The following is a 15,017-nucleotide window of genomic DNA, read 5'->3' as shown; positions in this document are numbered from 1 at the left end:
TGTTCAGTGGAGCTCGTGTGCCCAGAGGGGAAGCAGCCGTCAAACAGCTTTATGGGTGAAGAGCTGAAACATGAAGGCCACGGTGTCTGTTAAAGTCAAGGAGAATTTGTACCAGCAGAAATAGGCTTTGGTTTCTTGTCATGCAGGAAGCCGTTGGTGGAGTAGGAATTTAACAAGTTCACAACTTAACAAGTCCCAGCCTAGTGTCTGGACTACCAGAATAGATTTCTTTCTCAAATACCCCCAAACGCTCAATGCTTTTGTCAAATTTCTGTCTCTCTGTACCCAGTGTCAGCCTCAGCTTAACAATGAAGGTAGTCCCAGAAAACTTCTCACAAATGAGCAACCTATGCTCCCTGTTATGAAAGCAACCTCCTACTGTCTTGTATATTAACTCTGTGCTTGCGGGGCGCTGTAAAGGTTAAATCTTCTATGCCTGGCATGGTAATTTTCATTGCTTTCATTTTTTTGGAACTTTCTCCAAGTTTCTGAAAGGCTTAGCGCAAGCTATGAAGGCTCCACCTCTTTCTTGGCCCTGTAACCCGTGAGCAGTTCAGCTGAGGCTAGGGGATTTGTGTATAAAGATTTGGAAAAGTTGTGAGTATAAATAGAAAGGAATTTGAGATGTTTTTCCCCTCTGTAATTCAACACTCAATAGCTTCCCCTTCCACCCTGCACATAAGGTGCTGTACCAAAACCATGGAAAGAATTTGTGGAGCTTCAGATCAAGGAAGTTCATAAGCTAGCAGCTTTTTTTCTCACTTGCTTTTCTTTTTTAAAATCTGATAATATCATCTCCCCCAGGGAAGAGCTGAGCCAGAGGACCTTACAGATTTTTACCAGATCCTCTCACCAGGAGCATTTGCCCCAGAGCAGGGGCAGTCAGGGCAGCCCTCTGACCTCCTCGTACACACAGTGTGGAAAGGACAGGAGCCTGGAATAAATGTTCAGCCTGGGCTTTTTCCTTTCTCTTTTCTCCTTTCTCTTCCCAGTAGCAGTTACTGCTGAGAGAACATGTTCAACCTGCTCTAAGCTCCAACCTCAGCCTCCCTTCACCTTCCACGTCTCGCGGGTGTACGAGGGCATGGCATCGAGTTGCAGCACATCTCGGCCCAAGCTCTGTGACGACATGCCCGTCAGCCAGGGGTCAAGCTCTGGGACAGGCATCCCGAGCTCTGAGGTTGCCAACGCATCCAGCAGCAGCACTTGGAGCTGGTGAGCCCCTGACCCAGGCGGCTCGGTAGTGACATGCTTGCTTTGAAGTGTCCCTCAGGTTCCTTTCTTCTCCGTAGTCATCTTTGTCTTAATTTCTCCTGTGCTTTAAACACAAAGAAAATGTAAACCTTAAAAACCCCACGCTTATCCTAACAGAAATGTCGGCTCTTAGCAGTAGCAGTGCAAACCCTCCGTAGCCCATGCGGTTTCAGCAGAGTGATGGGTCCCAGTTCTGCACTTTATCCCCAAAGCCTGATTTAAAACCCCTTGTGCAACTCTGCAGTTACAGCTGACTCGGGCACAGATGAAGGGCAATCACAGCATATATTCGTGTACATTCATTGCCAGGCATCTGATGTATGGTTTCATTTTTGAGTTTTGACTTCATTTTGCACTGTGGTGGTTGGGCATGCGGATTTACAAATCAGACCCCGGCAATATTATTTAAAGAACCCTCAATGCTTTTGGTAAAATACTGAGTAAGTATTTGTTATATTTAGAGCCAATTCTGCTTATTTTGTCTTTATACAAGTAACCTTTTCATTGACCTAGATTTTGCTATGCCGTTTTCCATTTGCTGTTTCACGTTACATTTGCATGGAAACAAAGTCTTTTGTCTTTTTGCTGTTCTCTTGCACTTGGTATTTCATCCACCAGCCAAAATCACACTCACTAGCCTATGATGGTGTGAACAGCTTCGCTTGAAATGATAATACGGTGGAGGATCCTGGCTTCAGACTATGATATGATCATTTCATAGGTGAATCCTTAGGTGAGCCCACCTGGAGGACCAGCTGGCAGCAGCAGAACATGCAAAGAGAAAAGGTTTATGTGTTTTCCAGCAACAGGACTTTACAGAGTCCTCTCAGTTGAAGAGAGTAGTGCTGTATATTGCAACTATCACTAAAGACACAAAACTACATCTTGGTTTTAATTCTGCTCTCAGTTTTAACATGTCATTAAAGAGATACCTGTATTGACAGGAAGACTTGTAACGCTTTTGGGGAGTTATTATTATCGTATTACACGATGATGGTGTTTATTGCTGTAGTGCCTTAGGGCTGAATTTATAAACATTGTGGATGGATTACATGGGTATTATGCCGCACATAAACATTTTCCCGTATGTTCATGTTGAAATCCTGTGTACTGGACAATGTAAACAAATTAACATTATCGAGGAAGACCTGTTTTTTAAGTCAACTTTCCCTGCAGACTATGCTTGGCCAAAGGACGCTTGCCGTAGCTTTCACATCTCCTGCATCTCTGCTGTGTTCAAAAATGTTTTTACTAGCACATGTTAACCAAAACCTCTTCCTTTTTGGAAAAAAAAAAGAAAAAAAAAAAAAAAGGCATGTTTAAAAATGCATTTGATCCGACTAGCTAGCGTATTTTTAAACATGACTGTGTTATGTTTAACAGCGTGTTAGCATATGTCAATTAACTTGTTTCCGCAGAGTGCTGACAGAAGTGCCCCCACCGCCGCCAGCCCCGAGGGGCCCCGGAGCTTGGCCGAGTCAGCAGAAGGGAGCGCGTACCCACACCTCCGGCCCACTGAAATTTGGCACCGACATTTCACGGGCAGTGTTAGGATGCTGGACTTTGCACTAAAGTGGTGGATGTGAAGGCGTGCCTCCTTCTGCTGGCTGTGGTCTGGGGGTAGCCTCCCATGGTGGGGGGGACCCACTGGGGCTCATCTGTCAGCAGCCCGAACGATGCCTCCTCTGAGCATGCACGTGGGCTGAGAGGCTTTCACTGCACGCAACGCCCTTCCAGACAGAATAAATAGAGACTTTTTCTCACACTGTCATGAGATCGCACTCCTTCCCTCTGCCAGATATAGATGAGATGGAGGAGAAAAGATGCACGTGCTCAGAGCCCCTAAATCTCTGCTGTGCCCAGCCCAGGTGGTGATGATGGCTGTGCATGGCTGCGGTACTTCATGTGCCAGGTTGTGTCCATGGCCATGCAGGCTGCTCACCTCTCCTGCTCCAATCCATGCTGGCCAGCATGGAGGGAACATTTTAATCCATTGTAGGAAGCAGCAGTGAGCTTTTCGTCTGGGAGGCTGGCACAGGCTCCTGGATGAAGCCCTGGAAACATGTGAACTCACCAATCTTTTCCTGGCAGGACCTTCTTCTGAATCCCAGCCATGAAATTATGTCTGATGAGAAGCAACCGGGGTGGGAAGTGCACAACTCGGGTCCCGGCAGCAGCGTACTGTGGGGGTGCATGCTGCTTTCCCATGAGAATGCACGCGTGCCTGCCTATGCATGGTGGCTGCAGAAGCCCAGGCGGGTGTTTGGTGGGGGCTCATCTGTTGTTGCATGTGCAGAGAGGGTGTGGGAAGAGTAAATGCATGGGCATGCGAAAGGCAGAGGAGGTAGCTCAGAGTTGGCATCCCCGTGCCCTGCCGCTGCAGGCTGCGTGGCGTACCCATGTCCCAGCTGGAGCTCATACGCAGGAACAGCCACTGGGCAGACAGACCCCACCTTTGCTCATCTGTTCCTCATCTGGTAAATTTGGGCAATCTTCCTTTTTTGGTTCATGATTAGTAAATGCATGAATGATTCCCACGTGGTCTAGTACAGTGTTAACAGGATCGGTAGAAATACCTAGCATAGATAGTGTCCAAAAATAGGTCCCTCATTCTGCCAATGTCTTGCACATGTCCTTAACTTTCCTGCCCTGGGAAGGAACTCCTGGCACCCTGCAGGGCAGGAGAGTTTTTCCATTCACTTCAGCGGGTGCGGGATTTCATTCTGCATTATAGACTGACAGATTTTAAAGGGACTGTCCACCAGCAACAGTCGAGCTCTTTGCAGGGTTGCAATCCTTTATATTTTTAACATTGACATGATGGTCATGAGGGAAAAGCGTAGGCTTTTCCCCTGCTCAGAGGGCATGGTCAGACGTGCTGCTCTGCCTATAGCTGCTCAGGGTCAAGTTGTTACTGGCCCTGCACCATTTCTTTTGGGTGCTGCACCTTCCTGCCACGCAGCTTGGCTGCCGTAATTGGTGTTGTGAAGCTGACCCATGCCAGCCGAGACACGTTTTTAGAAGTGGGGTTTTATAAATAGACTATGTGGACAAAGGGTGTCTGCTCTGGAGTGGTTACGGGGCAAGGGAGAGGAGCTCGGGGCAGGGGAGGGAGCCCATCAGCTCCCAGTGAACCGGCACAGCCCTCTTTGCAAAACAGCGACCGTGGTGCGAGCGGAGCCTGCGGCGAGCCCTCGGCAAAGGGAAGGATGGAGAGGCCACGACCTGGGGTGTGGGCGCTTGGCTATTTTCTCCCTGTGAGACTGGCTCCCAGACCTTTGCTCATGCAAACCCTGACAGATCCCGTCTAAATTAGTAGTTGGAAACGATGTGCTCCCTCCCTGGCTTGGGCTGGGGCTGAATTTCACCTACTGGGCTCAGAGAATAGGTTTTGCTACCGAACTTAATTAAGAGCATCAGAACCTGGCACTGTGGGATCTAGCCCATCCCTGGTAGTCAGGGTGATTGACATTAGATCCTTTGATTTCTCCAGAGGCATCATAATATTTTAAACTTATTATTAATTACAAGTGTATTAATCTCTGAATACTATTAACAGTATTTCAAAATATTATAATTTTATCCTATCCGACCCACTGGGAAAAAAAAGTAGTTTTGGATGAACTGAACAACTTTATAGACAGTGTGCTTTATAACCAGATGGATTTTCCCTAGTTAGTTCCATTTCTATCTAATATTGGTGGAAGATTAAAGACACTGAATCAATGGCTGTAAAAGCTCACATTAAAAATTTGCAGTAAATGAGAAGAGGAAAATTTCATTAGAGGTATAAATTGTAGCAACTGGAATGCGTGCAACTTATTTTTAGTATTCTACTGATAGTCATCCTTGAAAGTCTTTTTTTTTTCCAAATGTTTTCTTTTCTCAGATGGGAGAAAAAAAAAAAAAAGGAAGAAAATGACCTCTAATATTTTGAAATATAGAACTAATTACAGTTGGGAATGATCCTGATCCCACTGAAGTCAACTGCGATGTTCTTTATGACATTGCAGGATAGTGCCTCTATTAAGAAATTATAAGGAAATGAGATACTTTAAAGAGAGGGGTTTAAAATGAACTGGCTCTGTTGGCCTCTTTTGTAAAAATACCTTAGAGCCACTTTTGTCAAGTCAAAAGGTTCATTGAAATGAGAGAAATTAAAAGATGCCGCTCATGGAGCCTGGCAAAACATGAAGTTTGCAATAAATATCTCTCCAATCCAATTATAACATTCAAATCAAGGAGAAAAAAAGAGAAATATAATGAAAGCTTTCTTTCTACTGAAAAAGTCTACTTGGAGGTGTCCAGACCTAAGGGAATTTCCAAGTCAGCATTATAGTGGGAAAAAATGTAATGTAAATGAGAGTGAAATAATCAAATTTTTCTGGTGGAAATAAGTGCAGTTGTTTGATGTAATTTTGACACACAGCATAATTTCAGCATCAACACTGAAGTTTAAAGGATCAGTGTGTCTTCGTGAGATTTCTATACAGAAAAGCCGTTCAATGGGAAAATCTAAATCAGACTTTGCTATGCACATTGGGCCCCTCTACGATAGCAGGCCTTGTATTATATTAGTTGCAAATAACAAAATAGAGATTACCCTTTTTCAGTAATTTTAAGGACCCTTTTCACTTGAAAATCCAGCATGATTCTGGCATATAAATCACAAGAAATGCGATGTGTGAATGTTTTCTTGCTCACAAAATCAAACTTTGTTTTATGCCTCTAACACCAGCTCAGCCATTTAAAGATGTACACCATTTCCGACAGTGAGTTACACCGGGCTCATGTCACCATGTTTATTGCAGATGTAATTTTTAATATCACAGGGGTGTATTTCAAACAATTAAAACAATTAAAATAGGGCATGTCTTCGGCATTTTACTCAATCTTGAGCCTATATGAAATATATTTGTAATTTTGGGTTCATTTCCAAATGGAGACAGATTCACACACCCTCACAGCCAAACTCAGCACAAGAACCGACAATTAAATGAAGCCTGAGATCCAGTCCAAAGGAGGCATATACTCCATTTAATTTTTAAATAGCTTAATTAATAGTTTCAGTTAGAGCAAATAAGTGAAAATGGGTCAAACTATGTAAACATTGGTTAGAAAAACACACTGTCCAGCCAAAGCATTGTAGAAGTGCTTTTAAGAAGAATGGCCTTTAAATTTAATTTGAACATGGTTTTCTAACTTAAGTAAGAGCCCGGTTCAGACAAGGCTCAAGCTATGCTTTATGCCACAAAGAATTACTGAGGTATGCTGAGAGTTTATTTAGTCTTTGCTTGTTCCGAGGCTGTGTTTCACTCTGCAGTCATCATTTTCTCCTTGCTGTCAGCATGTTGTTACCTCTCAGCACTCAGAACTCACCGAGAGCCTCAGTGTGTTTCGAAGCTGAGTTTAATCGCCAGTGGGACCTGTACGAAAGCTACAAAACATTGTTCACAAATATTTGCTGGAATTTTGAAATGAATTGGGGTAGACTCTGCTATTGCACTCTTAGTGTTTGCTTTCTGCAAACATTCAGGTTCAAGTTCTTATTGACATGGCTGTGATGGATGGGATCCCTTACATAAGTCTCAAGGCTAGGAGGGTGCTTCTGCGCCAGAGCAATCGGGGAGTAGAAGCAGTACCACGTGCCTTATCTGACCAGCCATTGCTAACTAGCAGCCTCAAATAATGGGAAGAAACACTTACTGAGTTGTTGGTTGTTCCTGAATTCCCGAGGGGCAAAATGATAAAACTCAGAAAATTTCCCTCTCTGTCCTGGAGAAAGTCTGTTCACAGAGAAAGGGACTTCTTTTACTTAAAAAATATTTTTTCCAAACTTTTTTTTTGGTTCTTAAGTCTCAGCTTAAATGAAACAAGGATATAATAATTTGAAAGTGGTTGAGAATGTTGTTTTTAAGTATTCTTTTATTCATTATGCAGTAGCGTTTACATGACTCTATATATATGTGTTTGAAGGTTCTGCTTCAGTGAGGATAGTGAGGTTTTTTTGCAGATTTACAGTTAACTTCCAGCATTTTAATTTTTTGGTTAGAACAGTCAAAGGTTTTCCAATTGTTTGGGGTTTTTTTTTGTTTGCCTTAATCTGGTTAAGTCAATAAAAAGTGAAAGGTAGAAGAATGAAGAAGAATTACAGGTGATAAATATCAAGGCTTGCTAAGGTTTGGCATTACAGTGTATTGCTTTCAGAAGCTGTCCTGGACATCCCTTTCATCAGCACCTCGTATGGGTTTGATAAACTTCGGGAGTGTGAGCCTAAATTTTGGCCAAGTTGTATGACATGAAAATGTTCCCCAAATTCTCCTGTTGCACCTCTCTGTGTGCAGAGCAAGTCATGCAGCATACGTTGGCAGTGCCTGAAGGTATCACTGCTCTATGCCAGCCATCCCCTTGGGAGTGTGAAGTTAGGTTTCGGGGAGGAAATTCACTGTTGCTGGCTTTTTATGGAGTTCAGGGTTGGGAACTGACGCTGATCATTGTTTTGGCCTTCCTGATCTGAACACCTTTGCTTCCATTGTACAGGACATCATCTTCTGTTCAGTGGAACGAAAAACAGCTGGTTCTTCTCACCACCTGCAGAACATCTGCAGAAGCAGGGAAACCTATCAAAGATCTTCATAATGAAGAACATTTTTTACTGATAACGTTCAAAATGCAAAACCACAACGGGAGACAACAGCCTTTTTGTGGCAAACAAACAAACAAACGTTTTTGGTTGAAGAACAACCCAGATAAGCTGGTCTTCTCTAGCTTGTCCGTAAAATTAAACATGTCAGAGAGTTCTCTGCTAGGCAAAGGAAAGATGTAGGAGAGGATTTTATAAATGGCAGTTGGGCAATTAATGTTAACCATCAATATCAGAATGGCTTAGATTGCATGATTAACTAGTAAGAGTTTTGAGCTGGCTGGTAATTTTAGATTAAATAGCCAGGCAGCCAGTGCCTTGAATATTGATGAATATCCTGTGTTTTATTAATATGCATTCTCTATAAATTAGAGGCTTAGTACACAAAGAAGAAACCTAATGCTCTTGCTATTTTTCATTGCCACAGGTAGAGCTGAATAATTCATAGCAATTAATTTATTTCACTGATTTAGCCTTTTGGGACGGGGGGATGGGGGGGGGAGGAATTTGAGCACAAGTAGTCTGCAGGTAATCTTTTTCACGCGTATTTATTATAAATAACTCACCAAACATATTTGAAGGCTAATTCTTAGTTGCAAAGAATTTTTTATGTTCCTAAATTGGAGAAATTAGGAGGAATTTGGGCAAAACTGCAAGCAACCCACCAGTCGTTACAAGAATGCAAATGAATTTTAAATTGCAAAAAAGCACAGCTAATTGCAAATACAACCCAGTTAGGATCAGACTCATGTTGATGTGTATTGATTGGTGCAATACTGGTCACATTGCTTGTTTCTGCTCCTCATTTGATTGATTGTAATTATTTAGGACCAAGATTTTCTTACAAATATTTTTATGCGTGCAGAATTTGCTATCTGTATTTAGTCCCTCATGCATTTAAAAAGGATTAGGTTAAATGCTGCCCCTTTTGAAAACCAAGGGGAGTTTTACCACTAACTTTGGAAGATACAGGATTCCACCTACTGATGGAAACATTCTTAAAAATCCTTATTGTGCAAATAGAGCAATAACACATCCAACACAAACGACATTTTGTATTTGTGCGAAGCTTCAGAGTATCCAAATATATTATTATTTATTTTTTTTAGGTAGGGGGAGATGGTGCAGCTTTAAGTATGAGGTGAAATGTTGTAGCACAAAGATCATTTGCCAGTCTTGCAGCTCAGGGTGGCTGCAGCTCTGTTTCAGTGTCACACAGTCATACCCAGAGCAGGTAATATCCAGAAACACATGAGGAGGAGGAGGCGGTATGATTACAGCCTCTCCCTTTTACTGGTTCTTATAACATGCTGCACAGCAGTGAGAGTTGCATAGCACGCAATAAATCATTGCCTCATTATGCTCCTTCTGTAGGTTTGTTTAGGGCACCTACTCTAGTACCAGCTCCAGAGGATTATCTGTTCTTCCCAGAAATTCCTCTCGGATATAGACTTCTGTTCTGGCTTGCAGAAAAACCAAATCTCTATGTCTTAGTTTTAAAATAATTTCTGAGTGCACACCACAATTTAGGTTACAGAACGGCCTAAGAAAATAATTCAGGCAATGTCTGGAGATTATTTTAATTTGTAGGTGGATGATTTTGCCAAGAGCTTTTGTGTTTTTGTGACTTGTCAACATGAAGTATTAGCAAATGAAACAGAGGGTCTTCCTCCCCTCCTTTCTTCCTTCCTCCCTTCTTGCCTGCCTTCCTTTTATCTTTCCTTCTTCCTTTCTTTCTTGTGTATGCAGAAGCTGCTGATCCCTTACCTAACCAGATTATGTTGAATTGTTCTCGGTTGTAAAAGAAGCCAAAATGCATCATTAAAAAATACTGTGAGGTCCTCATTCACTTTTTCTGTATGTCTTTAGCCAGCCCTAGTCTACAGCTGGTGCAGGAGGGCACCAGTCTGATTGACAGAATAGGATTTTTGACACTTGGTTTTGATTTAAGCAGACAAATCCTCTTAAGAAAAAGTGTTCATTAGTTGGCCTGATTTACTAACGAGAAGTGGTATTCAGCATTGCTGATTTTGATAAAACAGTATTTATTTAGCATTGCACCAAGTGAACGCTGGAATAACCTAGATTGTACCGGCAATGAATTTGAACGACTGGAGCCGAGACTTTAGAAAGCAGGTGCGTACACTGCAACACGGCTGGGTTTTGCTGCAGTGTGACAATGTGATCTAGGATCCGATCCAGACTCCTTGGAAATCAATGGAAATTCTACCCTTGACTTCAGTGGGCTTTGGATCCTGTTCCAGTTGTGCCAAAGTGGTAATGAAATGACTCCAACTTCTGGGGGAAGAATTTTCTGGCTTAACAGATTCAGCGTCTTGTATCAATAGGTTTGTTTATATGAGGGGTCCTGACTTAAGTTTGAATGGTTTTCACACATGCATTGCTCTGATCCTCCCTCCTAGTCACAGTTCCTTGAAATACAATAAATTTCTGTTCTGTGACTGCTAACAGACATCCCAGCTGAACAATGAAATTTTGTAGGTGATTACGATGTGAAACTCAAAATCATTGTAAGCTTGCTCAAAATGTGACCTGCCCTCACACAAAAGCTCCCTCAGCTTTCTGAAACTTTCAGCACAACTAGATGTGTTCAAAGCTATAATGAAACACAAAACTAAGTCAGTTTTGTGTAATTTGGGGTTTCATTATACATACTTCTGCATCATTGTATCTCAGAGACCTGCATATAATTCTTATTTGATCTTAAACTCTTACAAAGGACATAGGAATAGAAGATGTGCTGTGGTCAGGACCAGTAAAGACTTTTTTCAACATCCACTGCAACTTGAGTCCCCCATAAACATTCAGGACTCAGCGAGAATTGTACCCAACTCTTTTTGATGGAAGCACAGCGGTGACCTTGTTGATTGATTAAAGAAGTGACATTGACTTTGAAGGGAGCCACATCCACCCTTCTTCTGCCAAAAAGGCAGTGGCTGCAATGTGAAGCCTCAAGAATGGGGCATTGCTCCTCCAAGTACGTGGAAGACATCCAAAGGTAATGGGATAATGCAGATAATGAGATAGGGTTTCTCCCCTCCTCTCCCTCAAATACCATATAGCTAGATTTTAGCTACCCAGACTCAGGCCATAGGAGACTTTTCTCTGATAGCTATTTAAAAGATGAAATAGCTAAGGAAATGAGCTCTTTTTATAGGTTATGTAGGATGTTCAGTGGTTGAGAATGTCAAAAAGGACTGGTAATGTTGACTCTGCAGAGACCTTTAATGGTGATGGGGGGATGATGCTGTGAGGACCGGCACAAACAGCACAATGGAAGGGATGGTGTGGTGGGGGAAAGAGCTTTATTCCTCTGGCAAACTCACCCCTGAACTTTACATGCTGTCACTTTGGGGTATCTAGTTTGAGAGATGCTAAAATGGCCCAATTTTCCAAAGATCTTAGCAGTATCTAGTCTCTTTAAGGCACCTTGGGTTGGCACTGAGAAATATTGGCCTCCAAAATTACCACTTTTGAAAATCTAGACCAGTGAACCTGATATGAACTATCAGAAGCCAAAGACAAGGGAGCATTTATGTTGGAGAATGCGTAGTGGCTTGAAAACTACAAATCAAAATAATTCACCCTTTTATGTGTAAATCTCTTTCTCTTTGATACACGAATTGAAAAGCTGTCTGGTTTCCTTGTAGTTTCCGTAAGCAAGCAGTGTGCAACTGTACCCTCTAAAATGCTATTTAAGCGTTATTTAAAGTGCAGACCTGTTAAGGTCAAGCAAGCTCATCTGTATGCTAAAACTGAACCCACCAAACCTTACACCTAAAACCAGCAGGCAAGGAGGTCTCGAATTTCGTGGTTCCCTCTTGACAAGGGTACGGTGTGACAAATAGTGAAGCACCAAAAGATCAAAGTACTTTTTCAGGATAACAATAAAATCAGAGACAGAAAGACACCAAGTCCTGGTGCAGGTGTCTGCTGTTCCAAAGCAGTCTTTCTCAGATATGACACTGCCAGCCCCCCGCAAGGGGATGCAGGCAGGAGCTGCAAACTGGCAGTAATAGCATCAGCAAGTTTAGATCCTATGTGGTGGATTTTTGAGCCCGTAGAAAGACTGAAGGGTCACTGCAAGAAGCCCACATGGAAGGGATTACTGTAACTCACTGAATTTACCGTATGTTGAAAATAAACTTTTCAATGCAGACATGGACAGACAGTGTGATGTGATTTGCTCATATTCCAGAGTCGCTTTCCTCTGTCTGAGCGCCTTAATCCAGATCCTGTTGAAGTCAATAGCTGTCTTGCCTTTCAGCAGGGTTATGCCCCTAAATAGCTACTTTAGGAAGTGTACTTTGCTTGGTGATAACACAAAGCAGAGGGTGGATGATTAACACCAATTAGGATTATTTACAAGAACCTAGCAAACAATAGGTGCATAAATCATTGTCTTATCAATTGTAGTTCTTCCCGGGTTATTTAGTCATCATGGGGCAAACTGTGTGTTTCACTGTCCAGTAAGTAGAGATCTGCCTGATGTTGGTTGAAGTGTATGGAAAAGTTGAAGCTACAATACGACCTAGTAAAATAGCAGAGTGTTACAAAAAAGCTTCTGGTGGTTTTCAACATTTTTAATGTTATAAATCCCCTACAGTTTTTCCCCAGGTATATTTAGTGAATTTAAGGTGACTGACAGTAGCCTTGTTTCTCTTCTGTTATGCTTCAACTCTGCCTACACTAGCGTCTCAGTTTGGAGCCTGGGGTGGTTTCGCAGTAATCCCCTGGTTGTCTCCATTTGTTGGGCACTAGTCCAGTTGCAAAGCAGCTTCGGTGCACTCAGATTCCTTCCAGAAGAGACCCAGTGGGGACCTCTCTCCAAAAGCAAGCCACGGCTTAGTGGGACATTCAGCTCTGATCCAACGGGTCAGCCACACTAACACAAAATCCTTCAGGGTGTATGTAACCTTGCTTTGCAAGAGAAAAGCTGTCCAGAGCTCCAGTGCCCGCCTGGAATGGAGCTTGTGCTATAGAGACAGTCAAATGCTTTATGTGACACCCTTTTTGCTGGTGACTGGCAGCTCTTGTGACTGCTGCTCCTCTTTCTTCCATCAAGACTTCTCCTGGTTCATTATCCTTTCTGTTTATTAACTGCCCCATCTTCTGTAGCTGTTCATCCTTGCTGCTGTCCTTTTTTCTTCTACTTTTATCACTTTTTGTGATCCCTTTTCCAATTTCCAACCTTAGTCTCCCAGAAGACCTGGAGTGGTGACGCCTGGACGCAGAGGAGATCACACTGCTTATAAATCTGCACCTTGAAGAGGCCAAAAGTTTCTTCAGCAGCAGGAGGTAAGCCAGGACTGCTGGTGGGTGTAAGGAACAGAGAACAATGCCACATGCTTTTGAGAAGATGAAGGCGGTGTTCTTGAGGATGGAGACTTTGGGGCTGAATCACGGTCCTGTACAGAAAGCTTGAAGAGATCTTCAGGTGGGAACACACCACCCAGCCAGCTGCTTGTTTGGTTGAGTCCATGGACCTCTGGGGTCTGCACACCAGAGACTGAAAACTCTTGACTTATCCTAAATTTCCTCTTTGTGGACTTCTGATGTGATAGGAATGGCACAAAAAATTCAATATATCTGCTTTGCCGTAATTTTTTCAGCCTGCTAACTTTCCCAGGACTACTTTCTGCTCAAATTACTGGAATTTAATTACATGAAGCTTAATTTCAGTTGCTTGGCCAATTTTAAAATACATATATTCAAATTTGAACCACAAGGCAGAATTTTGGGAGCCTCTTTGTCCTCTCACTTTGTGTTAGTTTAAATGAAGAAACTGTGCCTGTGAACCTCTGCTTTGTTACACCTATTCCAAGTCAGTCTCACTTCTGGAGAGACTTCCCAGAGTCTCAGCAGTTTAAGGAGGAGCCCAAACTACCCTTATGTTATAGTTTATGTTTTTGAAACTGTGCAAACAATAGATATTTGTCTCCTGATTATGCATTTTCTTGTAAATAAAATGTATTGAGACCAGAGATGGAGTTACACTGACTTTACACCAGATAAGAATTTGTACTGGCATTTTACATAGAAGTGTTGTATTATCTGTACATTTCCCGAGTGGACCTTGCACTATTTAATTGCAACAAAAAAAGAATGGGGAGGGAGAACCAAAGGAGGGGCATGCAGGAGAGAGGAGGTAAAAGGACACAGGTGGGGAATGGTGGAGTTGGAGGATAACACTGGCTATCGAAGCATCAGAGAATTCCTATGATTAAAATTTATTATCTTTCTGACCTCACCGTTTCAATATAATCTGCTGCTTAGGTGATCAATAATAAATGCCCTCCAAATTTCATTGCATTTGCTCACTTTCTCTAGAAGATTTTACATCAGCTTGTTCCCCTCCATAAGATCTTATTTCTGTTAAGGCATGAAAACTTTATGTTTCTGCCCGGGCTGACTTGATCTGGTATATCAGTGTTGTTATTTAACTAGCAAGTGTCCCACAGCAATTCATCGAGTAACGCTTCCATCTATCACACTGGGATGATCAAGAATACATTGCAGCTGAGGTGCAAACACTGATGTATATCTGGAGTTGGGCATCCACCTCCAACTCAGCAGATAAAAAACCCTCCAAACAGCCAACAAAAGAGGGCTTTTTTAAAGACCCCAACCCGCTAGTGGATTATCCTTAACACGTTGGCAGCATGCCCCTTCCTTCCGCTGCAGGAATGCTAGCTTGGCTCTGCAGCCCTGGTTTGTTGCGTTACAGCATGCAGAAGAAATAAAGTGCAGGACTGATTTGTAATAGTACATGGCACTTTTTTCCTCTGCAGCCCGGGATCACCTTATTTACCTCCAAAGAGGCAAGTGTGGTGAGCAGCAGCTCTCTCTGGGGAGTGACCTTGCCTGGTCAGTGTGGCCGTGCAGGAGAGGGCTCCTTGTAGGGCTCGCTGTTGTTTCTAGCAGCTTGCTGACATATCTTCAAGGGCTGAGGGTTCAGCTGCTTCTGTGTGAGAGAGGAGAGGAAATGACCTTCACCCAGCTGAGTGGGGAACAACAGGAAACCCTCGTGGTCCCAAGCTCCTGCCATTTCCCACCCCCCAGAATCCGGCACTCAGGAACCGTTTTGACAAACTGTCAG

At 42.8% G+C, this 15,017-nt stretch overlaps 1 protein-coding gene across 6 annotated transcripts in view; it reads left to right on the top strand.

The window, feature by feature from the left end:
- The window catches only part of MAF (MAF bZIP transcription factor), a 191,326-nt gene that overhangs the window by 48,630 nt on the left and 127,679 nt on the right, over nt 1–15,017 (top strand). For 2 of the 6 annotated variants that reach the window (XR_010374295.1, XM_064459630.1), the window contains one exon: nt 13,115–13,902. The exons of 2 other annotated variants lie outside the window; for them this stretch is intronic. The gene's annotated coding sequence lies outside the window, so the exon portion shown is untranslated. Of the gene's footprint in view, nt 1–995; nt 1,014–10,637; nt 10,917–13,114; nt 13,903–15,017 lie in introns of those variants that run through there. 2 more of the 6 variants (XR_010374294.1, XM_064459633.1) reach the window with 2 other exon arrangements.

Source organism: Phalacrocorax carbo, chromosome 8 (genome assembly GCF_963921805.1).
Source record: "Phalacrocorax carbo chromosome 8, bPhaCar2.1, whole genome shotgun sequence".
In the NCBI taxonomy this organism is placed as follows: Eukaryota; Metazoa; Chordata; class Aves; order Suliformes; family Phalacrocoracidae; genus Phalacrocorax; species Phalacrocorax carbo.
This window is presented reverse-complemented; position numbering and strand designations above follow the sequence as displayed.